This window comes from Cervus canadensis, chromosome 9, assembly GCF_019320065.1.
Source record: "Cervus canadensis isolate Bull #8, Minnesota chromosome 9, ASM1932006v1, whole genome shotgun sequence".
NCBI lineage: Eukaryota > Metazoa > Chordata > Mammalia > Artiodactyla > Cervidae > Cervus > Cervus canadensis.
Window position 1 is genome coordinate 58,609,734 of NC_057394.1, and position 26,832 is coordinate 58,636,565.

The following is a 26,832-nucleotide window of genomic DNA, read 5'->3' on the forward strand; positions in this document are numbered from 1 at the left end:
TTGACATTTCCTTCTCCAGGGAATCTTACCAGGTCCAGGGATCAAACCTGCATCTCCTGCACTGCAGGTGAATTATTTATCACTGAGCCACCTGGGAAGCCCCACGAATATATCACTCCATTTATTTATATCTTCTTAATTTTTTTCCATTAGTATTTCCTTCATTCATATCTGCATGTCCTTTGTTAAATTGGTTCTTGTGTGTGCTAAGTTGCTTCAGTCATGTCCAATCCTTTGCAACTCCACTGACTAGCCCACCAGGCTCCTGTGTCCGTGGGATGCTCCAGGCAAGAATGGGGTGGGTTGCCATGCCCTCCCCCAGGGGATTGTCCAGATTCAGGGATTGAACCTGCATCTTTTATGTCTCCTGCATTGGCAGGCAGGTTCTTCACCACTGGCACCATCTGGGATCCTCAGTCATTTGTAATGTCTAATTATTTATTATTATTTCTAATTGCTTATTGCCAATGTATAATACATTATTAAATATCAGCTTATACTCAGCAAACTTGCAAACTCTCCAAAAATTCTTTTCAATATTCTAAAAGCACAAGCACATCACCTGTGAATAATGACATTACTATTTTTTTCTTTGTAATCCTTAATAACTTATCTCTTTCTTTTTTTTTTTTTTCATCTTTACTGCATTGGCTAGGAAGCCCAGGACACGTCAAGTAAAACTGACGCTTGCCCTTTGCCCTTCTTGTTTCCAGTTTCAAAGGAATGTTTTTTAACACTTGACCATTAAGTATAATGTTTACTGCTGGATTTCTTTTTTTAAGATATACTTCATTAGGTTAAAGAAGTTCCCTCCTATTCTTAGTTTATTGCTTACTTTCAAAAATGTATGATGACTTATCAAACATGCTTCCTATAGCTATTGGATTAATCATAAGAATGAATTTTCTCTTGTATTCTATTAATGAAATATATACATTCTTATTTATTATATACATTATATAATACTTTAGTTTATTTTATCTATTTCTTAGTAATTTCAGTTTTACATGTGGTAAGAATCCCAGTTTGGACAAGAACAATAGTAACAACTGGTGATTGTAGTTGACGGATTAGAGTAGCAAGCTTTTCAGAAGTCTATTGGATGAAGACATCCTGGCAGAGAATCCATGAAAGGAAAGAAACTAGACAGTTGCAAAGCATCAGTGTCAGAAATGAGGGGTCATTTTACTGACCACAGGAGTCTGTCCTTCAAATTTTGCCTTTCACACAATCCTATAGACAGATATCTGGGTTCTCAGGAAAGAGAGGGAGGAGAATAAGAAGCTAACAATTTCACTGAAGTTTCACTCCTTGGATAGACTGCTAACAAAGAGCTGTGCAAAAGAAGAGAAAATCATTCCCCCTCAAAACAAGTTTGGGGCTCCAGAGAACACAGTACACCTTTGCTACTTTAAGACATCTAAAAAGCCTGCAGTGACAGGAAGGGGTCCAACCAGGACTCAGATAGTGCGGCCTACAAACTGGGGAAGGAATGAGGTGCCCGCGCAGCTGTAACTCTGCTCCCGGGAGCAACCAAGGCAAGCATTGTGGGTCAGACTATATCCTCCCAAATACGTGGGTGAAAGTGAAATAGGAGAGTGAAAAAGATGACTTAAAATTCAACTTCAAAAAACTAAGATCATGGCATTGGGTTCCATCCCTTCATGACAAATAGATGGGGAAACAATGGAAACAGTGAGAGATTTTATTTTTAGGGGCTCCAAAATCACTGCAGATGGTGACTGCAGCCATGAAATTAAAAGATGTTTGCTCCTTGGAAGAAAAGCTATAACCAAACTAGATAGCATTTTAAAAAGCAGAGACATAACTTTGCCAACAAAGATTTGTCTAATCAAAGCTATGGTTTTTCCAATAGTCATGTATGGATGTAAGAACTGGACCATAAAGCAAGCTGGGCACTAAAGAATTGATGCTTTTGAACTGTGGTGTTGGAGAAGACTCTTGAGAGTCCCTTGGACTGCAAGGAGATCCAACCAGTCCATCCTAAAGGAAATAAGTCCTGAATATTCACTGGAAGGACTGATGCTGATGCTGAAGCTCCCACACTTTGGCCACCTGTTGTGAAGAGCTGACTCATTGGAAAATAGCTAATGCTGGGAAAGATTGAAGGCCTGAGGAGAAGCGGATGACAGAGGATGAGATGGTTGGATGGCATCACCAACTCGATGGACATGAGTTTGAGTAAGCTTTGGGAGCTGGTGATGGACAGGGAGGCCTGGTGTGCTGCAGTCCATGTGGTCACAAAGAGTTGGACACAACTGAGTGACTGAACTGAACTGAAGTATGTTGAGGTTCAAACCCCTCTTCATTCAGTCACTGAGTCCTGTCCGACTCTTTGTGGTCCCATGAACTGCAACATGCCAGGGTCCCTGTCCTTCATCATCTCCTGGAGCTTACTCAAATTCATGTCCATTGAGTTGGTGATGCCACCCAACCATCTCATCCTCTGTCACCTCCTTCTCCTCCTGCTCTCTTTTTCAGAATCAGGGTCTTTTCCAGTGAGTCGGCTCTACACATCAGGTTAGTACCTATGAATGTGCCCTCCTTTGGAAATACAGTATTTGCAGGTATTCAAGTTCATATGAGATCATTAAAGTGGAGTCTAAATCCATTACAACTGTTTCCTTATAAAAAGAACGTCATGTTCATAGGAAGAATACCATGTGAAGATCGGAGTTTTACTGCAACAACCGAGGAACTCCCAGAAGCTAAGAAGTTATCTAAGAACAGCTCTGTCTCTAGCTCCTTCAGAGGGAGTGTGGCTTTGATCTCATACTTCTAATCACCAGAAGTAAGAGACAGTACCTTTCTGTAGTGTAAGTCACTTTAGAGTGTGGTACTCTGTGACAGCAACTCTATCAACTCTAACACAAGAAGCAGCGAAAATTGCCATCACAGGGATTCCCAGCAGAAACGAGAGTGGTGAACCAGGGAGAGGGTGGCCCATGACAGATGCCACATGGTAACTGACGAAATTGTTGAGAAGCACAAAAACTATCCCCTGAAACCTACAGGAAAAATTGAAGAGGACCCTTCAGGGTGTTAAAGGTCCAGATTAGCCATAGGAAAATAGCACCAGCATAATGGATTAAGATTCTCAACACAGTCAATATAAAACCCCCGAGTAAAGCAGGACTGTGGGAACAAATAGAACAATAGGATGGGTGATGTGGATGCAGACAGATGAGGTAATCTCACCCCGTCCCCCACTAGTGGGCAGCATGGAGCCGGACCTCTCTTCACTCTCCCATGCTGTCTGTCTCTTCTTGGCCCTTTTCACCTTCATGGTTCTCATGGTGAGCTGACTGCATGCAAACCATGCTGGGAACTTATATCATGACCAATAGGGACATATGTGGTCAAGACCATGTACAAGAGGAAATTCAGTAGTTATTACTTTTGTTGTTGTGTTTAGCCCCTAGGTTGTGTTCAAATGTTTTGTGACCCCATGGACTCTAGCCCACCAGGCTCCTCTGTCCTGGGATTTCCCAGACAAGATACTGGAGTGGGTTGCCATTTCCTTCTTCGGGGGATCTTCCTGACCCAGGGATTGAGCCTGCATCTCCTGCTTGGCAGGTGGGTTCTTTGCCACTGAGCCTCTGGGGAAGCCCCAGTTATTATAATACTATCTATAAGCATTTTTTGAAAACTACAGAATCAGGACTCATTCAATCAACAATTAGCCCACATATTTTATATAATGTACTGTACTTGACCTACAAATGGGAAAACCACAATAGATGACTAAATCCCACAAAAAATCATCACCCATGCATGCAACTATTGGTCCTGTGAGTACCAACTGTGTTCCACACACTGTTAGGAACCTGCCTTGTCCTCACAGAGGATATGCTCTAACAGAACATGAGAAGCACAGAATCACCACAGAGGAACAAAGGTAATATTTAAAGATGTTTATTAAATAAATGAAGGACAGAATCACAGAGAAATAAAGGAATTGATTAAGTGTAAGCAGAGAGCTATAGAAGCCAGGCCTCCTTATTCTCAGACATAGAGAAATCTTTTCTGAGGATAAAGAGTAGGGTCAAGAAAGGGGAAGTTGTGTGCTCATATAGTTAAACCTAGCTGCTTCTGAGATCCTATTTTTTCTTTCTCTTCCTTTCCAAATCTACTTAGATGTAAAATTAGGAACTAGACAACTGACCAAGGTACAAAGTTTGCTTCTTTGCTCCATCTCCAAAGACTTTGCCTCCTCTATTTTCTACATCTTCCTTCCCCAGGTATTCATTCTAGCAACCCTGAGACACCTAACAGATCCAATCCAACTCTTCTTAATTATGCACTGATATTGTTAACACTCAAGAAGGTGTCTTCTCTACCTCACCCACCATGTTGCCACAGTATCTTGGCATGAAAGAACCACAGCTATAAGAAAGTAATGTCCCTTTCTCAGATCAGATACAATATTTCTGGCAAATGAGATTTGCACAGTCACTTTAGCCTCATTAAAGCTAGCTCACTCTTTACTTTTTCCATACCTTTCTCAAAAACCTTTGAATGGTTACAATTCAATGATTTCAGAAGGTTCATCTTGACCTATTTTCCTGTTCCGTTTTGAAAAATTAGGACAACACTATTTTCTTCCAAGACACCATTAGTACTTTGGGATTTCTTCGTACTAAGAATTGGAGAGTTCAGGGTGCAATGGTGAGGAGAACCTGGGATTCAGAGTCAAAGGTAGAATAAGTGATATATTTCCAGGCTCCTGGGTGAACACCACCACCTTTGTCTTAAGGTTATTACTATTTACAACCCATTCAAAAAGCATTTAGTAGGAAGTGCTTAAAAATGTTACCCTCAAGAAAAAAAAAATCACCCCCTTTATTTTTCTTCTTCTTCTTCTTTTTTTTTTTTTTTTTTGTTAGATTGAGCCTTGGAGAAAGTCCTAATTCAAATCTTTACACTGAAATGACTTCCTAGTCTGGTCAAGCTCTGTAGAATTCTGCAGAAAGAATACTGTGCTTACTTTCAGAGGCAGGCACAGTCCCCAGGCTGAGTGCACCAATGTATGAAAAGGAGCATAACTCTTTCTGGAAAGATCACACCACGGTCAGCTTCTCTTGATGACAAATCACCACTTCTTACTACAATTCTCTCCCTCTGATGTTCACACCTTCCTCTACCTCCCCGTCATTTTTTTTTTTTTTTTTTAATGTAGAGGCCCCAGAAAGGTCCCTGGAGAAGGGAACAGCTACCCACTGCTTTTAAACTGCAGTGTTGGAGAAGACTCTTGAGAGTCCCTTGGACTGCAAGGAGATCCAACCAGTCCATCCTAAAGGAAATCAGTCCTGAATATTCATTGGAAGGACTGATGTTGAAGCTGAAACTCCAATACTTTGGCCACCTGATGCGAAGAACTGACTCGTTTGAAAAGACCCTGATGCTGAGAGAGATTGAAGGTGGGAGGAAAAAGGGATGACAGAGGGTGAGATGGTTGGATGGCATCACTGACACAATGGACATGAGTTTGAGTAAACTCTGGGAGTTGGTGATGGACAGGGAGGCCTGGCATGCTGCAGTCCATGGGGTGACAAAGAGTCGGACATGACTGAGCGACTGAACTGAACTGAACTGACCCACTTTAGTATTCTGGCCTGGAGAATTCCATGGACAAGGAGCCTGGCAGGCTCCAGTCCATGTGGTGGCAAAGAGTCAGACAAGACTGGGGGACTTTCACAAGAAGGTAAAAGGTAGTCCTTTTTTAATTCTTGGGTCAGAATATGATGGATGACCTACTGCCTACAGTCTCACAAGTTTGTACCCCTTTTAGGAGAAAATCAAAGACAGAAAAACAATGAACTTAGAGTTGTTTGTTTGTTTTTTAAGCTCTGGGCCAAGAATCAACATTAGAAAGCCCTGGATGATGGCTCATCTTGCTGTGAGACCTCAATCAGGGCTCCACCTACAGCAGAGTTAAACTAGTAGAATGCTCACTTTTCAAAGAGTTCAATCGGGAGTGCTCAAATTTTGATGCATTTTCATTGGATACCAATTAGCAACTAGCTGACTGCTAAATGGACTGTCACCTTTCCTTTCGACAATTTGCTGAAAATGAGCCCCTCAGTGTTATATGAACATGAGGGAAATGGGTTGGGAGGGCTGGAGCTAAAGATGGGATTTCATTTTGGTGCATTTATGTGAGATTTTTTAGTAGGCTGCTGGTATTTAAGGGATTCGGTAAATGCAAAAGAGGGGAAAAGGTTGCGAATGACAGACAGTGAGCTCTGCTCAGCAGCCATTGACTCTGTAGCCAAAGTATAAATGATCTAGTTCTTTTTAAATGTTAATAAGCTTTTGCACTGGAAGAGATTTCACATGTAGTTGCTGTAATATTAGGCACTGGCCTATTTTGTGGTTGCCGAGATGGATTGGATGTTTGAATCACTATCAATATTAGGTGAGAACCAATCGAAAAAAGGTGTTTAGATGTTAATACAAAGGAAAAAAAAATATTATGTTTGGAGAGTAGGCAAAAAAATACGAGTGTATATTTTGCTCACAGATGTTTCTCAACTGGTATTATTTTGGTATTGAAAAGAATTTCAGTCCATCAAGACAATAGTTAGCATAGTGATATAAAATGCATGAAAAATAACCATGAGTATGAAGTAAGGTAAGTAACATCTCTATGTTCCAGTGCTTGGAAAAATGGAATTTCCTAAAGATATAACTTTTTCATTGCAGGATTTGGATCAGAAATCTTTACACGGCATCCCTTAACTTCTTAAATAGCAAATGTGGCAGCGAAGAAGTAACATGAGATCAGGTTGAGTGGTATTAATTTAATTTCTATTAATAACAGAAATCCTGTGACACTTAGCTTGGCTTCTAAGGAAAGAATCAAACCCACCTTAAGCAGAGTTTAACACTGGAATTACAATGTAAAATTAACCCAGTATACCTTTACTCTATGTATGTTGAATCTAGACAACCCAGACCAAAACTGGTCCCTGTCCAGTCGTTTCTGAAGAAAAGAAACAAATAGCCATTGGAAAGGAGTTGATTGCACAAGGCTGATTCTGTGAGTCCAGCAAAATAGAGGGCAGCCGTTTTGATCATTTACCATAAGACCATCTTAATAGAACAGTTCTCAGTTTCAGACTGACAGACGTAGAATTTGGGGTATAGGAAACCACTGTGGACAATTCAATTGTCAAGATGTAGAAGACAAATCCACTGTGTGGGGAAAAAAATGGGATTATAATAGATTCATAAATTCAGTGAAAAACAAGAGATTTTACAAACAAAGCAACATACTACATATCATTTCAAAAACGTATATGATACCACAGTTTAAAAGAAGCATTGAGGAAGAAAGGATTTGTCCTGCCTAATATTAAGACATTATATAACTGACAATTAAAACCAATGTAGAACAGGAATGGTCATATTCCGAAAAAAAGGCATACTCCTGTCTATGTGATTTTTCGTTGCATGTTCCAGGGGAAACTGTAAAAAGGAAGAATATTAGACTGAGCTTGTTTACAACTCAATCCAGACGAAGTTAAAATACCACATGGTCTGTACTTCTCATGCTATTTAAGACCAAATATATCAGAACCCACAAAAATTGTATAGTTATTTTCTGGAAGTTCCTTTAAATTTATTTTTAGAGCCAAAGGCATTGTCCACACTTCAGGGTCAGTGTGCAGGACATGCCTGGAAGGGAGTGGATACACCCATACACTGCTCCCTCCTTGGAAATATTCCAGAAGGAAGGTCTAGAAGTGGTACTCTATAAGTAAGGGCTGTCCTATAAAGGAAAGGTGTCAGTCAGGGTTTGAACTTGGGAACTCTAAGAAAGGTCACATCTAATGTCAATTTTACTTCCTGTCTAAGTCACATCTCCCTTCTGTGTTTCTCAAACACTTTTTTAAAAGACAATAAAAGTAATAGGCTGAGCATATTTACAAAGATGTACAAAAGAGTGTTTTCTATAAATGGTAAAAGCTGGAAACAAATGTCCATCAACAGGAAAATGGATGAATAAATTGTGCTATGTTCACACAACCGAGGGCCACACATAAAAGACAATACAAGGGATACATGTATGAAAGGTAAAACTGTCAAGAAAAGCAAAGGAATGATAAACTCAGAATGGAAACTAGTGCTTAACTCCCAGAGTAAAGAAAAGGGATACAGTAAAGATAGATACAGATGAGTTTCAATATTAATGATATTCTTCTGTTTCTTGAATTGAGAGGGAGATACTCTTGGTGCTTTTTTTATTATTATCCTTTATACTGGGAGCTGCCAATAACACCCCAGGTGTCAAATCTGGTCAGCAGAAAGCTTATCTGTGGCCTGAAAGAATACATATATTTACTTTTTAAAGGTAATGAGGTACCATTACACGCCAGTCAGGATGGCTGCTATCCAAAAGTCTACAAGCAATAAATGCTGGAGAGGGTGTGGAGAAAAGGGAACCCTCTTACACGGTTGGTGGGAATGCAAACTAGTACAGCCACTATGGAGAACAGTGTGGAGATTTCTTAAAAAACTGGAAATAGAACTGCCATATGACCCAGCAATCCCACTTCTGGGCATACACACTGAGGAAACCAGATCTGAAAGAGACACGTGCACCCCAATGTTCATCGCAGCACTGTTTATAATAGCCAGGACATGGAAGCAACCTAGATGCCCATCAGCAGACGAATGGATAAGGAAGCTGTGGTACATATACACCATGGAATATTACTCAGCCATTAAAAAGAATTCATTTGAACCAGTCCTAATGAGATGGATGAAGCTGGAGCCCCTTATACAGAGTGAAGTAAGCCAGAAAGATAAAGAACATTACAGCATACTAACACATATATATGGAATTTAGAAAGATGGTAACGATAACCCTATATGCAAAACAGAAAAAGAGACACAGAAATACAGAACAGACTTTTGAACTCTGTGGGAGAATGTGAGGGTGGGATATTTCAAAAGAACAGCATGTATACTTTCTATGGTGAAACAGATCACCAGCCCAGGTGGGATGCATGAGACAAGTGCTCCGGCCTGGTGCACTGGGAAGACCCAGAGGAATCGGGTGGAGAGGGAGGTGGGAGCGGGGAGCGGGATGGGGAATACGTGTAAATCCATGGCTGATTCATATCAATGTGTGACAAAACCCACTGAAATGTTGTGAAGTAATTAGCCTCCAACTAATAAAAAAAAAAAAAAAAATAAGGAGGAGGAAGGGATTTAATCCCTGGTGGTCCAGTGGTTAAGAATCTGCCTGACAGTGCTGGGGACGCAGGTTCAGTCCCTAGCCCCGGAAGATCCCTCATGCTGTGGGGCAACCACGGAGCCCAGAGGGAGCAACCAGGGAAGCTCCTGCACCTGGAGCCCATGGTCTTCAGCGAGAGAAGCCAGCACACGGCGACTAGAGAGCAGCCCACACTCACTGCACCTGGAGAAAGCCCGCGAGCAGCAAGGACCCGGTGCAGCCAGAGCAATAGCAAAACAACTTAAAATGAAGGAGGAGGAAGACAAGAGGAGGAAGCTATGCAGTGGAGCTGTCTGTGGCCTGCAAAGTCTAAAATATCCATCATCTGGGCTCTTACCAAAACATATTTGCCAACTCTTGATTTACCTATTTTTGTGGATGGTCTGATATTTTAAAAACATATCTCGTAATACATATTTTCAGACTTACTGCCTAGTCTCTATTATGCTGAAGGAAGTTAAATGGAAGGTCCACTACATGTGTAACAGAGAGATCCTACCAGCTCCACACAGTGATGGCTAAGAAAGACAACCTACATTTCAAAGGACCAAATCAGGGGCTCCACTCCAGGAGTGGGACAATGATCATTGGCAATAAGAGTGGGCCCCATGATCACTGACTTCTCTTCCCTCTCTAGAGGAGGAAGCTTAAAGGGACTGGAAAGGAAAAGGAGAGGGTCAGGGTTCGTGGAGAGTGAAAGCAAATATCTGCTTCTCTTGGTGCTTCCAGCTCACCTGAGATTTGCCTCATCAAAGGCTGGTGGTCCTTAAGGATATAAAACCACCATTTTGTTTCCCACTTGCTTCTCCTTCGCTCCTCCCCGGATGAGGAAGACAGGATGTGGCGGGGCAGGGACCAGCGCAGAGTGCCAAAGGGAGAGTCGGGAGCGCATCCCTCCCTGCCCTCACGCCGTCTGGAGACGAAGGTGCCTGCCTTTCTGTACCCCTGCGCCAGGAGGGAGGCAGGAGAGTTTGCTAAGATCTTGAGGAAGAAATTAACCACCATCACTCTCCCCGTTTGAAGGTTATCGGCAGAACAAGGAGATTCCAGAAGCAAAAGTCAGAGAAGGGATGTGTGCTGGGAGTGAGGGGTGGGTGAGGAGAGGCCACCTTCTGAGAAACAAGGCAAGTTCAGGATGCCATGCAGGTAGCCAGCGGACTTACATTTCCCCCTTTTGAACAACAGGAGGGCATCTTTATCAGGCACAGGGCAGCCTGAAAGCTCTGTGGTTTTGAAAAATGGATATTATTAGGTGGAAAATGAGGAAAAATGCAAGTACTCTGCCGGTACATTTTTTCTGCATTTAGTTTCTTACTCACAGATGGTTATCTACTTAATAACAAGCAATGACCTCATAAGACCAAATTATTAATAACAAACTACCCCACAGGTAGACAAACATTACTCATGGGTGAGAAATTACTGTTATGCTCTCTCCTTTTCCTAGATCAGCCTGTTCTCCACGTATGAATTATATTTTAAATGATCAGAGAATTTATATGAAATTATTTGAGTGTAAAGAATGTTCCATGAATAATTTTGCCAGAACAGATTCTGGCCAGGGCAACCAGGAGGCTGTGGTTACCCTAGTAAGACCTGAGCCCTTTCTACTTTAATCTGGAAGGCTTTGAAACAATAAAAGCTGCCATAAAGGAGTGCTTGCAATGCTAGATGATTTTACCTAGACTCTGCCATTTAATACTCATAACTACACTATAAATTAGGTATTATTTTCACAGTGTTACAGAAGAGGAATCCGAAACTCAGAAAGGTTAAGTAACTCACCTAAGGTCACACAATTAACAAGGGGAGAGTTCATCAAACAAGAGAATCTTTCATCCAACCTTTAATGCATGTTAAGTCTTTAACTAGCTGCTTCCACGTTTGATGTGTCATGTTAATTCTTAACCTTTGAGAAAGGGATAAGGATTCTTTTACAGATGAAGAAATATCATTTCAGGGGAGTTATTAAGTTACTCAAATTCAACCAATTCAAGAGTGAAGCCCTGGGCTTCTGAATTGAATGTATGGGTTTTCAGGCTTCCCATCCACCCTGCTAGGGCCTGAGAGGGAAGTTCTGAGTCCTTAGTCACTGAAGCCCAGTTTGGTCAAAACAGAATTAAGGGACAGACAATTCTGACATTTACCTGTTTCATTATTTCTATTACTGGAACTTTGCATCTGCCATTGCATCCATATTTAAGACTCCTAGGGGAAAAAAAATTCCTGCTGAATTATGAGCAACCACAGTGAATCATAAACCTGAAGCGCTTAGCACTTGAACAAACCCCACTGAGATGCTACCAAAATTAGAGAGGATTTGTGTTTACGTGCACAATTCCCAGATGGCCTCCTGCAAGGCACACAGCAAACAGAAAGAGCTCAGCCTTCCCGACACAAAACCAAGTCTTTCAAACAACTTAATGGGACCAGAGCAACTACCCACCTCATCTCTTCCATACTGGTCATGTGACTGCAAACCCTATTTGAACATCAAGTGGGTGAACTGTGTGCATTTAGGCTGTCTAAATGTGTGGATTTCCAGAAGGGATTGGAGGTGGTCAGTGAGGGAACAAAAGTTGGCAGAAGAGTGCATCAACCTGCCTTCTGAGGTAACCTGAGAGAAAATTTAATAGCATTTGCTATGTACCTCATTGCTATACCTATTAGGGTCAAATCAAGCCTGCTATAAAATCCTGATGTAACAAGTAAGATAGTCCAAAAAGAAGGACCAGAAATGCTCTAGCAGTAAGCTATCTTCTGAGATAAAAAAAGAGATACTCAGGACAACTTTGAAGATGAAGGGCTCTCTAAAAATCAATTCATCCTCGGCTTACCCATCACTTTCTTTTTTATTTACTTTTAATAGAAGTATAATTGCTTTACAATGTTGTGTTAGTTTCAGCTGTACAACTACATGAATCAGCTATATATATACATATATACACATATCTCATAGATATACATAGCTGATTGCTCTTGAGCCTCTCTCCCACCTCCCTCATCTTACCTAGATAGGTCATCATAGAACACTGAACTGAGCTCCCTGTTCTATTCAGCATCCCATCATTCTCTTAAACATGAAATAAAAGTAAAAGTAAAAGGATAGGCTTCCCTATCAGTGAAGTTGAGTTCAAAACCTAATTCTTCATTGACTAGCCTCTCTCACCCTGGGTTAATCTATTTATTTTCTCTGAGATTCAGTTGGTTCTCCTGCAAAAATATGACCCTAATACAAACTTTCAGATATAATATATGCTTGTACCAGGCCCAGAAGACAACCTAGAATTGCTTAATAGAGGCCCAGAAAAAGTTAATTCCCCTCACTTTGCTCTAAATGTAAGATTTTTGATGAGTCACCTCCTTTCTCAAAGTTTCAGTTTCCTCATTTCCAAAATGCGGACATAAAACCTATTGGTTCAGTTCAGTTCAGTTGCTCAATAGTGTCTGACTCTTTGCAACCCCATGGACTACAGCAGGCCCGGCCGCCCTGTCCATCACCAACTCCCGGAGCTTACTTGAACTCATGTCCATCGAGTCAGTGATGCCATCCAACCATCTCATCCTCTATCATCCCCTTCTCCTCCTGCCCTCAATCTTTTCTAGCATCAGAGTCTTTTCCAATGAGTCAAAGTATTGGAGTTTCAGCTTCAGCATCAGTTCTTCCAATGAATATTCAGGACTGATTTCCTTTAGGATAGACTGGGTGGATCTCTTTGCAGTCCAAGAGACTCTCAAGAGTTTTCTCCAACACCACAGTTCAAAAGCATCAATCCTTTGGCACTCAGCTTTCCTTATAGTCCAACTCTCACATCCATACATGACCAGTGGGAAAATGATACCTTTGACTAGATGGACCTTTGTTGACAAAGTAATGTCTCTGCTCTTTAATATGCTGTCTAGGTTGATCATAGCTTTAGTGAGTATTAATTAAGAAACGATATGGAAAGGACCAATCACAATTCCAGGCACCAGTGAAGCACTCAGTAAATATGTGTTCATATCCCTAAAGTGCTGTTTCTCAACTCAACCTGTTTCTCTTTTGCTGCATTGTTTAGTTTTTACATAGGAGTTAAAATAATATCGCTGCCCCCCAACAGCCAAATAACTGAATGGACTCTCCCCAGTTTAGCGATCTCACCATCGGAACCAATCCAGAGCCTGTGGCCCTTGAGCAAACCCTGGGCCGCCAACCTGCCTCTCCCACCCCGCTGAGACCCACCCTGCACTGAGGCTCATTATCACAGGCACTGATCCCCCTGACTGGGCCTCCTTAGCGACGTTCTAGTCACCCACTTCATGTTTCTCATGGCAAATTATATTTGACTTTCAATTTAAAATCCAGGGCTCTCTAAAGCAAAACCTCGGTGTAATCACGGTGATAAAGCAGCGGCACATGAAGTTTTGACAGGATGGATTTTTCTTATTTCTCCTGAAGTGTCTCACTCGGGACATATCCATGAGGAACCCTGGAGCCCCCTTCCCCACACCCCTCCCCCACGCCCCTCCCTGCCCCTCCCCCACGCCCCTCCTCCATGCCTCTCCCCCACACCTGTCCCCCTCACACTTGCAGGAGGATGACCGAAGTTCACCCATCGGTCTTGTATTCACAGGAAACTAGCAGGCTTCCTTTAGAAACAGAGGGTCACTGTCCTACAGAAAGTCGTGGAGGTCTTAGTTAGACTTGGTTCAGTGGGCATGAAATGAAGGAAGTTAGAAACGGAAAGAAAAGCCATACCTCAGCAATAAAGTTTCCGTCTTATTTAATCAAACACTTATTTGCATATTTCTTTGGCAAAGACCTCAGGTTCTCTGGTTGATGAGCTAAAGTAAAATCTGCCAAAAGAAATTGTCTGAGTTCTTCCCCTTCTTGAATAAGAAATATTTAACTCCAATTTTTCAACATGAAACTCTGGTGGTTTTAGTGGCATTTTCAAGTCCGTTTGGGTGTTTTGTTTTTTAGGTTTTTTTTTTTTTTTTTTGATTGTTTAACTCCAGAAACAGAATCTAGGGTTCAGAGAATTTAGAGGAGGGATATTTAATTTTAATACCATTATCAATCACTTGAAAGTTTGAAAAGCTTGATCAACCTTGCTTGAGTGGGCAATCCAAAAGTATTTACATTTGGCCCTAGAATGCAATCGTGTACTTACATTTGAATAAGGATGTTGGCCCTGTATCATAGAAAGCATTTGATGTTTTCAGTATCCTGGAATTGGAAACCTTAAAATAAGCCTGCAGATTACAGAATTATTTGAGCTTAATTCCTTTCTAGCATTCTTCATGATACTTCTTCACATATAACATTGTCATGCTGATTAATACATAATCTTCTTCCTTAATACCTTCCATTTGGAAAAAACATTAATTGCTGAATAAGCCAAACTCAATTCTTTTTTTAAGTATTTTTAAATATTTTTTTAAAATTTGTTTATTTTTTTAATTGAAGGATAACTGCTTTATATAAGTTTATTGTTTTCTGTCAAACATCAACATGAATCAGCCACAGGTGTAGACATATCCTCTCCCTCTTGAACCTCCCTCCCATCTCCCTCCCCATCCCACCCCGCTGTTTGAGTTGCCTTAGACATCTGAATCTGAGCAAATCCCCGTTGGCTATCTATCTTACATATGGTAATGTAAGTTTCTATGTTACTCTCTCCATACATCTCTTTCTCTCCTCCCTTCTGCCCGTGTCCATAAGTCTCTTCTCTGCGTCTGTTTCTCCATTGCTGCCTTGCAAATAAATTCATCAGTACCATCTTTCTAGATTCTGAATATATGCATTAGTAGACAATATTTATCTTTCTCTTTCTGACTGAAACTTCACTCTGCTAATAAGCTCTAGGTTCATCCACCTCATTAGAACTGAGTCAACTGTGTTCCTTTTTAAGGCTGAGTAATATTCCACTGTGTATATGCACCAAATATCTGTATCCATTCATCTACCAATGAACATCTAGGTTGTTCCCATGCTCTAGCTACTGTAAATAGTGCTGCAGTGAACATTGGGGTACATGTATCTTTCTCAATTTTGGTTTCCTCAACACACTCAATTCTGACGCTGAAAACTTTAGAAGTGCTAAAAAATGTAGAACCCTAAGTTAACTTCCCCTGGAGATATGCAAACTTTATTTTAAAACTTAGGGTCTACCAGATATATTCCATAGAAGACTTTCAGTTACATGGAAAATAGGCATTTATAAATAGGTGACAAACTTGCCTATGCCATGAGTTTAAAGGAGAGCAGAAGAAACATTGTTTTGCCCCCCAGTGACATTGTAACTAATAGCAGGAATTGTGTGATTCATCCTCAAAAGTTCTGAGTAGGGACTTCAGCTGTATCTTTTGCAATCTTCCAATTGTCCACTGGTTTCAATGGTTCCTCTTTTACTCACACCTTCTTATATTCCTGGGCTATGATCATTTGTATGGCCTGGGAAGGGGAAACACTGCCTCAACACACAAGACCTTGGGAGACAATCCCAGGAAAGGGCCAAAAGTGGAGGGGGAGATTCAGACAAAAATTGCAGAGACTCCCCACATGTGAACAGCACCAGTTAAGGCCCCACTCCCATCAACCTCCCTGTGACCAAGAGAGATCTGTCTCATCTGAAAGGAAAGCCATGCTGCACTCAGCCAAGTCCTAATCTTTAAACACCCATCTGCAGACTCCCTGGTTTTTATTCACAACTGAACTAAGCTGATAGGCTTTCTTTCACATCAATTAAATCACTGTCCTTAGAATTCCTCTTTTAAGCTCCATATTTTCCTCAAAGTCCTCCTTTGACCAAAAATCTATAGCAAGATAATGATTAGCATCTATTTGGTACTTAACTTATATTAACTAGTGTTCCAAGTGCTTTGCATATTTTAACTCAAAATAACCATATTATTATCATTTCCATTTTGCTCCTGAGAAAACATAGACCTCAAGAGGTAAAAAGGTTTAGTGTGAACCCTGAAGACTGACTTTAAGGCTTAGTATCTTAACTATTACCCTCAATGTTTACGTTGTTGTCTAAGAGGGTTTTCTCAGCCTAACATTAATAGTAAGGCCAGGTATTTGGTTCTGGGAATTTAATTTTCTAATTTCTACTACTTGCTTTATAGAAACTAATATTTAGCTTTAATTATACAATAGGAACTGAAGTAATTCCTAGGAACTGAAGATACATGAGGCCAACAAAGCATCTGTTTTTCAAATACCATCGCCCACTCTTCACTGGCGTCTTTCTTCAGCTGAATGACCATGGGTCCTGACTCATGCTGGCTCAGAGTGCAAAGAGATTTGAATTCAGTAGAATGAAGAACACTGTTCCTTTCCTAGAGCCCGAGATTCACTTTTGGAAGACAATACTGTCCTGATATGTGTCCCCTGAAACCACCTAATTTGTCTCATCAGGGTTAGTTCAGAAAGGAACAGAGATAGTGTGTGATAACAGGAATATACCCAATATAGAACTGACACAACTGAAAGAAAATTATTAAATTGGAAGATATGCCTAATGAATTCATCTAAAATGCATCTAAAATGATAATAAACTAAAGCATATGAAAGAAAAGTATTACAGTATTGGGAAATTCTAACAAACTATAGATCCAAGTATAAACAGAAGCAATATTTGAAGAAATAATGGCTAAAGCATTTTAGGAAAAAATTAAGAACATAAATATTCAGATTTAAGTAACACAATTCAACCTCAGGGTATTTAAAAAATAAATCAAACCATAAAGTCTGTATTAATTATTTGACCCAGCAGTTCCACTACTAAGAATTTATCCTAAGGCTATATCTCAATAAAACCCAACAATATATGTACAAGATTATTCATGGTGGACATTTGTCTTATCAAAATATTAGAAATAACCATCCATTGGAGACTATTTGAATAAACTAAGGTTCAACTATAAAATAGAATACTATAATGCTATTAAAAAGATTAACAAATCTCTATGAACTTATTCAGAGTTATTTACTCAATGTGTTATATAGTGAAAAACACACTAGAATATAAAGAGTATATACAAAATTTTATATTAGAAAGATAGAAAAATATGTATACAACTGCAAAAATAAATACAGGACAGATTAAAATAGAAACAAAAATGATAACAAAAAGATAACTTAGAGGGGTAGTTAGTTACAAGGCAAAAAGAATTAAGACTTCTCATAGTATACAAGAGGAAATAAATCTAGAGGAAAGACTTGGTAAAAGGAGCAATGAATAGTAAATAAATTAGTTTGAAAATGTCAAATCTACTAATAACTAATAACTTTTATATTTAAAAAGCTGTTATTATTACATTGTATTGGTCTTAAAATATTGCAAATAAAATTTTGTAATGATAAAAGTTTGAAATGGTTTGTTCATTGTCTTATTTTTACAAGAGGAAAGAGATCCTGAGTGCCATAGCCATTGTTCAAACAAAAGAGCAAATAGGAATGTTAGAGACGTAACAAAAATCTCTAAGAAAATTAAAGGAGTATATATATATATATTACAAACAGAGGAAATGAAAAAAGGATCAAGAATACTTTTGTTACTCTCGGATAAGAAAGGAAAACAATACTGAGTGAAACAAAAACAATAAAAGATGATTAAAATACACAAGAAATTTTAAAATATAAGTGAATTAACGTCAGGTTAACCAACTTGATTAAGTTAAAAGTTGAAAATAGAGGAAAACAAAAAATAAAGTAATGTTTATTCATCATTATTAATATTGATTAAGTAGACTTTATGGAGATTACACATATATTTTAGAGCTGAAAGCTCCCTTTCACTCTTCCTTGATACTCTATCCACTTTGCTTCCTCAACAGAAATAAAATTCAATAAGTGATGTTTCTAAAAAGATGAGTTGCAACGTGGTATATGAAACCATATGAGTGAAGTTTTTATCTTTTGATACATTAAAACTCAGTGCTGTCTTGCAATTTGAACAGGCCTTTACCAATACACGACTTTGTAACATGTATTAGTTATCTGGAAAATCTTGACATTATTCACCACACAATATCAAAAAAGTGCATCCATTAATATACTACCATCTCATTAGAAATTCTTAATTATTAGGGAATCTCACCATGGTGTGTACACATTTTCCAAAATTCTAAGTTTCACTAGGAAGCTCCATTTTTATCACTGGCAGTAAATACTGTTAATTGTTTTTCGGGATGAGACCCATTCATTTCTTCACTTTTGAGAGAACCTTAGCAAAATATGTCTAAATAACCATAAATCATCTGCCAATTTTTCTTTTGAGTAAAAACAGCACTGCATGAAGAAGCTCCCAGTTCACCGAGCAACTGAAACAACAGCACAGATAGTTTTTCTCAAGACAACCACTACATTCCTGTATGCAGTGGCATCTTAAGCAAGTCTGCCATTTTGTCGCACAGAATATTAAAAAGACACATATTCAAGGGTCAACATTTGATCAGTTTGATATTCTTTCACTCCTTCAAGGGCATTCTGTCTTTAATACGATTTACTTGCCTCTGTCAAATCTCAGTTGTGGCACGTGGGATCTTTCACTTGTAGGACCTTGTTCCCTGATCAGAGATCAAACTTGGCCAGCCTGCACTGGAAGCTCAGGGCCTTAGCCAGGGGCCCACCAGGTCCATTCAAGGGCATTCTTAACTAAAACTGGTACTTTTTTTTTTTTTTTTTTAGCTGACAGTATATGGCTGTGAAGAGTATAATGCCCCTGCCATAATTTGTGCTATGGCACCATCAATTTCACCTATCATTGCTTTTGCACCATCAGCGTAAATGTCAACACATAATGCTATACAGAAATACACATAATACTAAATAACAACCAAGTATTATTGCAAGAATGGTTCTGACCCCAAGGGCCAGCTGAAATAATCTCAGGGATGTTTCCATGAAGACTGCTGCTGGGTGCCATTCCACTTCTCACAGGTGGTTTTAGGCAAGTTCCAGAGAAAATAAGATCCATCTCTCTCTCTCTCTCTCTCTCTCTCTCTCTCTGTCACACACACACACACTATCATTCCTATGAAATAAATCAAATTTAGCTTTTAGATGTATATTTTAACCTTGTCTATTAACTCTCATGGCTCAGCCATTCAAGAATCCGCCTGCAACGCAGGAGCCGCAGGTTCCATCCCTGGGTAGGGAAGATCCCCTGAACGAGGAAACGGCAACCCACTCCAGGATTCTTGCCTGAGAAGCCCATGGACAGAGTTTCCTGGCAGGCTGCAGCCCATGGGGTTGCAGAGAGTTGGACATGACTGAGCTCTGGGGCACTCAGCACTTCAGCCCTCACAGCTCTTCTCTTCCCTTCGGTCACGGTGAGTCCCTCTCTCTCTCGCAACACCTACCTTTCCAGGATGGAGCCCCATTTCCTCATTCATGGACTTCTATCATGAATTCCCTGCGTATTTCCCAATAACTGGATCTATTTCATCCCTTGTACCATGCTGCTGCATTTTAAAATTCTAGTTACCTTAGACATGGGTTCAGAGGTGCATACGCTTCTGAAAATTCCAAATATGATTTTTACAAGTCATTCCCAACTACAAAATACTGAACATAGAAAAGACTCTAGTAAGAATGGCTGCCAGTGCCAGCCAAACTGTCCTCAGACTTCAGACATTTCCCTTGCTTTTGGAAACCACTTTAAAAAAACTGTGGTTTATTCAGAGAAACTGGCATTTCAGAATTTAAAGAGGGAAGGCAAATATTTTGAACAAACTTTATTTGAACATTTAAATGGTTGTTAAATTGAATTATTAATGAAAAATGGAATATTGAACATTCAGAAGCACATTAAGAAAAATGAATTTTGGATCATATTCTAGGCAGAGCTGACCTGTCTCTGTACTGAAGTCCTCTGACCAAAATAACACACACACACACACACACACACAATTTCTACTTGATTTCATGGCTTAAAATTCTACCAGTCAAAGATTTATCTAGATTAAGAATCTAAATGTGCAAACATGTCTTGGTTGATTCACCATCTCTGTTATTCTTGGAGGGTAATGGGGTCAGAAGGGAGAGAATTGGGAGCTAACAATTTTGGAATATGAAAAGAGTGAAGTGAATATACAGAGAAATGAAAAGTAATGGGAAATTAGGCAAACTAGATGCAACAAGCAGAGGAGAAAGTGCCAAAGATAATTCACTGACTCAAAAATCTTGCCTCGTGGTCAGATCAGATGTTAAAAAGATGGGGGGTGGGGGGGGGGGCGGTGATGGTGGGAATCATCTCTTTCTTTCTCCTCCCAATTCCTGAACTGCATGACTCTTGAGAGCAGATAACAGAACTTAGGTCTCTGCCCTCAGTTCCTCTCTTATGTGACGGTTACAGACTCAGCACAGGCCAAATGTAGAAGCAGATTAATTTACACCAGTGTTTCTGCAGGCTATTGTGTTATAGGGAGACACCAAGGACTGGGGGAAGATAGTCTCAAAGCATTTAATGGACAAAGGATTAGTGTTCAGAATGGTGTGATTTCTAAACAACTGGTTTTATAAACATAGATTTTGCCCATTAATTCCTTTGTTGGTTAAGGTTCTCCTCCTTAGGATTAATTTGAGTGTTTTCCTATTAAGTTCTTTCTTTCTCTGAGGCTGCAGGGCATGCTGCATATCTTGTGGGGTGCTAGCTCAACATGGGCAAGTGAAACACACACCCGTCCTCAGGAAGCCCTCACGGTGGAGCAGAGGAATTCATTGCTAAGGCAAAAATGGCAAGATGAAAGACAGAGAAAAAAGCTGTTTTAAAAAAATTTTTAATGAAAAGAAAAATTAAAACAATGAAAATTCAGAATTAGATGTTGTTGTTTTTTTTTTTTTTTCCAAACCATTCATTCCCTTTTCCTCATTCATTCCTACTCAAATTCTGATTGTTAAGAACTGAATTTTTGTCCCTCCCTCCCCAAATTCATATGTTGAAATCTTAACTCTGAACTGTGATGGTGTTAGGAGGTGGAGCCCTTGAGAAGTAAATAGGTCATAAGAGTGGAGCCCTCAGGAATGGGATTACTGCTCTTTAAAGGAAAGTAAGACACGGGTTTCCTGCCAGGGCCTCCTAACAAGTCCACGGTCTATAATCTGGAAGAAGGTTCTCATGAGAACTTGACCATGAGGGCATCTTTGTTCTCAAACTTTCAACCTTCAAAGCCAGGAGAAATATATTCTACTGTTTACAAGCCACGGGGCATCCAGTGGCTCAGTCATGTCAGACTGTGCAATCCCATGGGCTGTGGCCCACCAGGCTCTGCTGTTCATGGAATTTTCCAGGCAACAATATTGGAGTGGCATTTCCTTCTCCAGGGAACCTTCCAGATGCAGAGACTGACCCTGCATCTCCTGAGTATCCTGCATTAGCAGGCTGATTCTTTACCACTGAGCCACCTGGAAAGCCCCTTAAGCCACCTGCTGCTGCTGCTGCTAAGTCGCTTCAGTCGTGTCCGACTCTATGCGACCCCGTAGACGGCAGCCCACCAGGCTCCCCCGTCCCCGGTAAGCCACCTAGTCTATGGTAATTAATTTTTTACAGCAGCCCAAACTGACTAAGGCACTAATTCATGAAGTCCTCAAAAACTGTTTTAAATCAACACAAAAGCACACAACACAAAATCAGCACAAAAGCAATTTTACAAACCAGGCTGCACCCTTCCCTCCCCGTATCCTCCTCTTAGTGGACAGCAGAGTGGGCTGACTTGTTCATATTTACGTTTTTTTCAGAGTCTATCCTCTTCACTGCACGGGCAAGCCAGGTGCAATCATCAAAGTGCCAGCTTTCTGCCCACAATCTATACTCTCCTCAGAGACCAACACTGCTCGCAGTGTTTTAAACAGTTGATGTTGCATCCTAGGAGCTATGCAAAAATGTCAGTCCCCAGTGTAGCCTGCTTGCCATCCTCCAGAGGTTAGACTTGGAGGAGGTCACCGCGGAACCTTCCGCCTCCACTGAGCGCTTAAATGCTCTTAGCAGGAAGAGCCCGTAGGATCTGTCCTCCATCGAGAGTCTGGAACTGAGTAGGTTTGCAAAAAGTGAAGCCTCTCTCATCGGCAATCTGGGCTGAGCTCTTGACCCAGAGGAATTTGTTAAATTTACTTTCAAACGCTCCACTTTTTAAAAGATTTTCTCTGGGCTTGTGGAGAGTTGTCTCGTTTAACGCATCACTAGCCTCCTCCCCTGTTTTTTCATCAAGGGTTGTGCCTTGTACCTCGTCTTCCAAATAAAGACTGTCAGTGGCTACAGCCTTTGCTGAGAACCCACCCAGCGGGGAAAGAACTATTTGCTCCTCTGGTGAAGCTGATCAAGCCTTTCCACTGGCTTCTGGGTTAAAGGGGAAAAGCACCATTTTGCAAGCTTCTTGCCTTGTGTAGATTTAACCCATATGCTGGAGAACATTTGCAAATAACCTCAGATCTCTCTCTCTTCTTTGGATTCATCTTCAGGTTTTCCAAATGCGTCTCCCTTCCTGGCTGCTTCCTCCCTGGACCCATGGAACAATAACTGAGATTCATTCACCAGCATTTACAACATGTTTCCACACACAATAGGAGGCAAAATAAACTAACCACTTGCCACAAGCCAGGCACTGGGCCAGACTCTTAACAAGCATTACTATATCTAAATCTTCAAAACTCTCTGTTGAGAGTTACTATACTTATTTTAGACAAGAAGAAAATGAAATATGCATTTGCTAAATGGAAGTTTCCCTCATGATTTTTGTGGCACCAAAATGCATGATTCCATCATTCCAGCTGCTGTTTCTTAAGAAAACTCATGATGTCAAAAACCACCTAGGTATTTATGATTATATTTCCATCTTATACAATCATCTTGCTCATAACTAATTCAACAGCATTTTAAAAATAAATTTAGCCACTTGGACTTGATTGAGTCTTTTCAAAGCATTCAACTTAGTGTTTAAGGAGACAACACTTTTTCCCGTTGATGAGCTATATTTCAATGGTTTACAATAAATTAAAATATGCAAGTGCTGTGTTAAGTTCAAGTGGCATAAACAGGTTTGAGAAGAGCCCAGCTGACTCCAGGAGACAAAATTTCCATTGGTGGGGGCAGAAGTGAGGGGATGTATCAGAGAATAAATTCTAGCCTCAAGCTTCAATTTGAGTATTTCAGAAAATCATTAGCATTTTTAATGTTAATTGATGTGTATTGTATGATAATATTCTTTCCTTGTAATTGAACAGAACAATTTAAATAGACAAAGTACTCATCCTTTTAAATGCTTACAGATTCACCTAGATTTGTTGCTGGATATGAATTTGTGCAAACTCTGGGAGATAGTGAAGGACAACGGAAGCGTGCTGCAGTTCGTGAGGTCGCAAAGAGTCAGACGTGATTTAGGGACCGAATAATAACAAACTAGGTTTGCTGCATGTTTAGCTTAATGCATCCTGGGGTAATTTGGGGGATTAATAGGGATATGCTGACAGAGAGGAAAGGATGTGGCCCTGGTCACGGCTGCATTTTTCAAGCGTTAGGCATAAGCTATGACCAAGAGTTAGATCTGCTAAAGCAAGGGCCAAGTTTCTTTTCCAGCACGTGAAGTACAAAACTTTACACCCTGGATGCCTTGTGACAGAAATGCATCCTTTCATCCATCCATTTACTCGGCAATATTTACTGAGCACCTTCTGTATTTTAGGTGAGGAGGATACAATAGTAAACAAAAAATGACATCATCCCTCTTCCGGTAGAGTTTTCAGTCTTTGATGAAACACAGGAAGAGAAGTTAAGCTGAAACCATGAAGAGTACTGTAAAGGAGAACTACATGATGCTTCCATTTAATGTGGTCAAGAAGGTCAGGGAAGGCTTTCTAGAAAAAGTCATGAAATCAGAAGAACCCCACAAGAGGCAGTCAGGTGGTGAGGAGAAAGAGGCGCATTCGGGAAGAGGAAACCACAGGTAAAAAGACTCTGTTACGGGAGCAAACAAAGCAATTTCAAGGGAATAAAATTATCAATAAAGATAATAGAGTGTCTTCAGCCAGAAGGGATATCCCCAGAAGAAATACTGGACTTGCTAACAGGTAGATGACAAGTTGAAAGGGGAACGTACAGATTTTCCCTTGGTGATTCCATAGCGTCTAAATAAAGCAGATATTAGAAGAACTGACTCAGGCAATCAAATTCCCAGGGTACAGAGTTAGAAGTGGCAGGTGTGCGGGAAATGAGAATGGCCAGACACAGACATGTCTTTGGAAAATCCATTAATCTGCAAGTCAGGGGACCTGAGTCATAGCCCTGGGTCTGCTGAATAGTAGTTGTGTTATGTTTGGGAAGCCATTACTTTCTTAAGAAATTGGTAATTCCAGTCTTGGGTCTAAATCCTGACTCTGCCTCTTATTAGCATGTAACCTTGGGCTTATTACAAAACTAATCTGAACCTCAGTTTTCATCTTTGAACAAATAGGGATAACAGTGGCTACCCCGCAGAATGGTAAGGATCAAATGAGATAGTAAATATAAAAGGCTTAGTTGTATCTGAAGCTATTGGTACTCCACCCATTTCACTAATCATTGCCAGTGTCCCCTGACAGATTTCCAATCGACAGTGCCTGCATTTCATGTCTGAGGACTTTCTCTCAACATCTTGGAAAGTAGGTTTGCCTTTGAAAATTTTATATGTCTCTGCCTTCTACGTGGTGCATGCATACTCAGTTGTGTCAGACTTTTTGCAACCCCATGGACTGTAGTCCATCAGGCTCTTTGTCCATGGAATTTTCCAGGCAACAGTACTGGAAAGGGTTGCCATTTTCTCCTCCAGGGGCTCTTCCCAATCCAGAGACTGAACCCACATCTCTTGAGTCTCCTGCACGGCAGGCAGGTTCTTTCCCACTGAGCCATGTGGGAAGCCCAGCCCACAACTCCAGAGTTGACCATAAATGTGTCAGCTTCTTCACCCTTTAAATAAAATAATTCTGAAGTTTTGGTTTTATACCTTTGACCAGATTTTTCTGGGAGATTAAGTTTCATCCACGTTTTACTTCTAGGAATAAACTACTTGAAAGCAAATCTTTATCTCAGGGTCGGCTTTTGAAAGAACCCAAACTAAGACATGTTACAACAGCTATCATATACTAAGCCCTCAATGTTTTGATGAATTAATAATTCATGATGAAAACTGTTATGCCTACTAAAGAAATTAAGCTTTCCAGGAGAACCCTAATGATTGTTTCAGATTCTAGGGGAAGTCTAAAGATTGTTCCAGTATAAAACTTGGAGGAAAAAGAATTCATCATTTTTCTCCAGTCTGAAAAAAAGAACTGAGAGTAGCTCTCTGGATAAAGTGAAAAATAACTAGATTCAAAGCAAAAGTCATCTGGACCGTTAAGAAAGCCAAGCAAAGACCTGAAGATCACAGCAGATGTTATCTGTAAATTATCTGAAGGAGCTTAAAGAAGCTGTAAAAAGCCAAATGCTGATGCTTCCTCTAGGACGGAAGCCCAGACTCCTGTTGTTACTTCAGACCTAGTAAAAACTGGCCTCTCCTTCTGTTCTCCAGTATTTCAGGACAGTCGATTATATAAAAATGCAATATAGTATATAGGTTCCCATATAAAATTCAGGGCAGTGAGTATGGGGTTATAAGGGATTTTCAAGATTATAAGGAGTTTGTTTATCTGTTATGTTCACAACCAGCTCCCTTGGCAATGTAAAGCCTATCTTTTGAGGATACATTTGAATGTTGATCATGATAGCAGACTCCAGCTAATAAGGACATAAGGCAAAAAGGGAGTGACCATCCGGCCATGGACCACAAGATTAATTTCATCCCTGGACCCTTATAGTGGAATTCAAGCTAAGGATCACAATTAAACTATTTTCAATTAAAAATAACAACAACAACAACAATAGTACTACTTTAATAATAAAAATATCTTAGGAAAATCACAGAGAGGGCTTTCAAATCAGATTGAAGACACTGAGCTACTTAAACAAATTGTTTCTCAGAATTTTTTGTGCACATTAAAGCCAAGAAAAGAAAACTAATTTTCAGATTTTAACTTGATCTTCAAAAGTAAGAATTTTCATTGTTTACTATGGTAGTCCTTGAATGGAATGTTTCACATATAGTATTTATTCATCCTCATAATCAATTCTTCGATGTTAGTATGACTGTATAAATTTTAAAATAGACTGTCTTAACACAATGAGCACTTATTATGTCTCATGAATTGAGGACCAAGCTGTTCTGGGCCAGCTGATCTCAGCTGGGCTCACTCACATGCCTGGAGCCTTGGCTGGGACAACGGGGCTGAGCTGGCTCCACTCCACGTGGCGTCTCATTCTCCATGGGCAAACCCGGGCTGGATGCAATGCAGGCAGCACTCCAAGAGAAGTGAATCATGGGCTTGGAACTAATGCATCTTTTCTTCCACCAAAATATGTTGCCAAAGCAGGTTCACCCTGATACAGGATATAGGGAGAAAGACTACATCTCTTGATGGGAAGACTTCCAAGTCACATTGCAAAGAGCATGACTACTGGGAAGGGTGAAGAGTTGTAATTCTTCAGTTAGTCCAGGACATCCGGTAATTG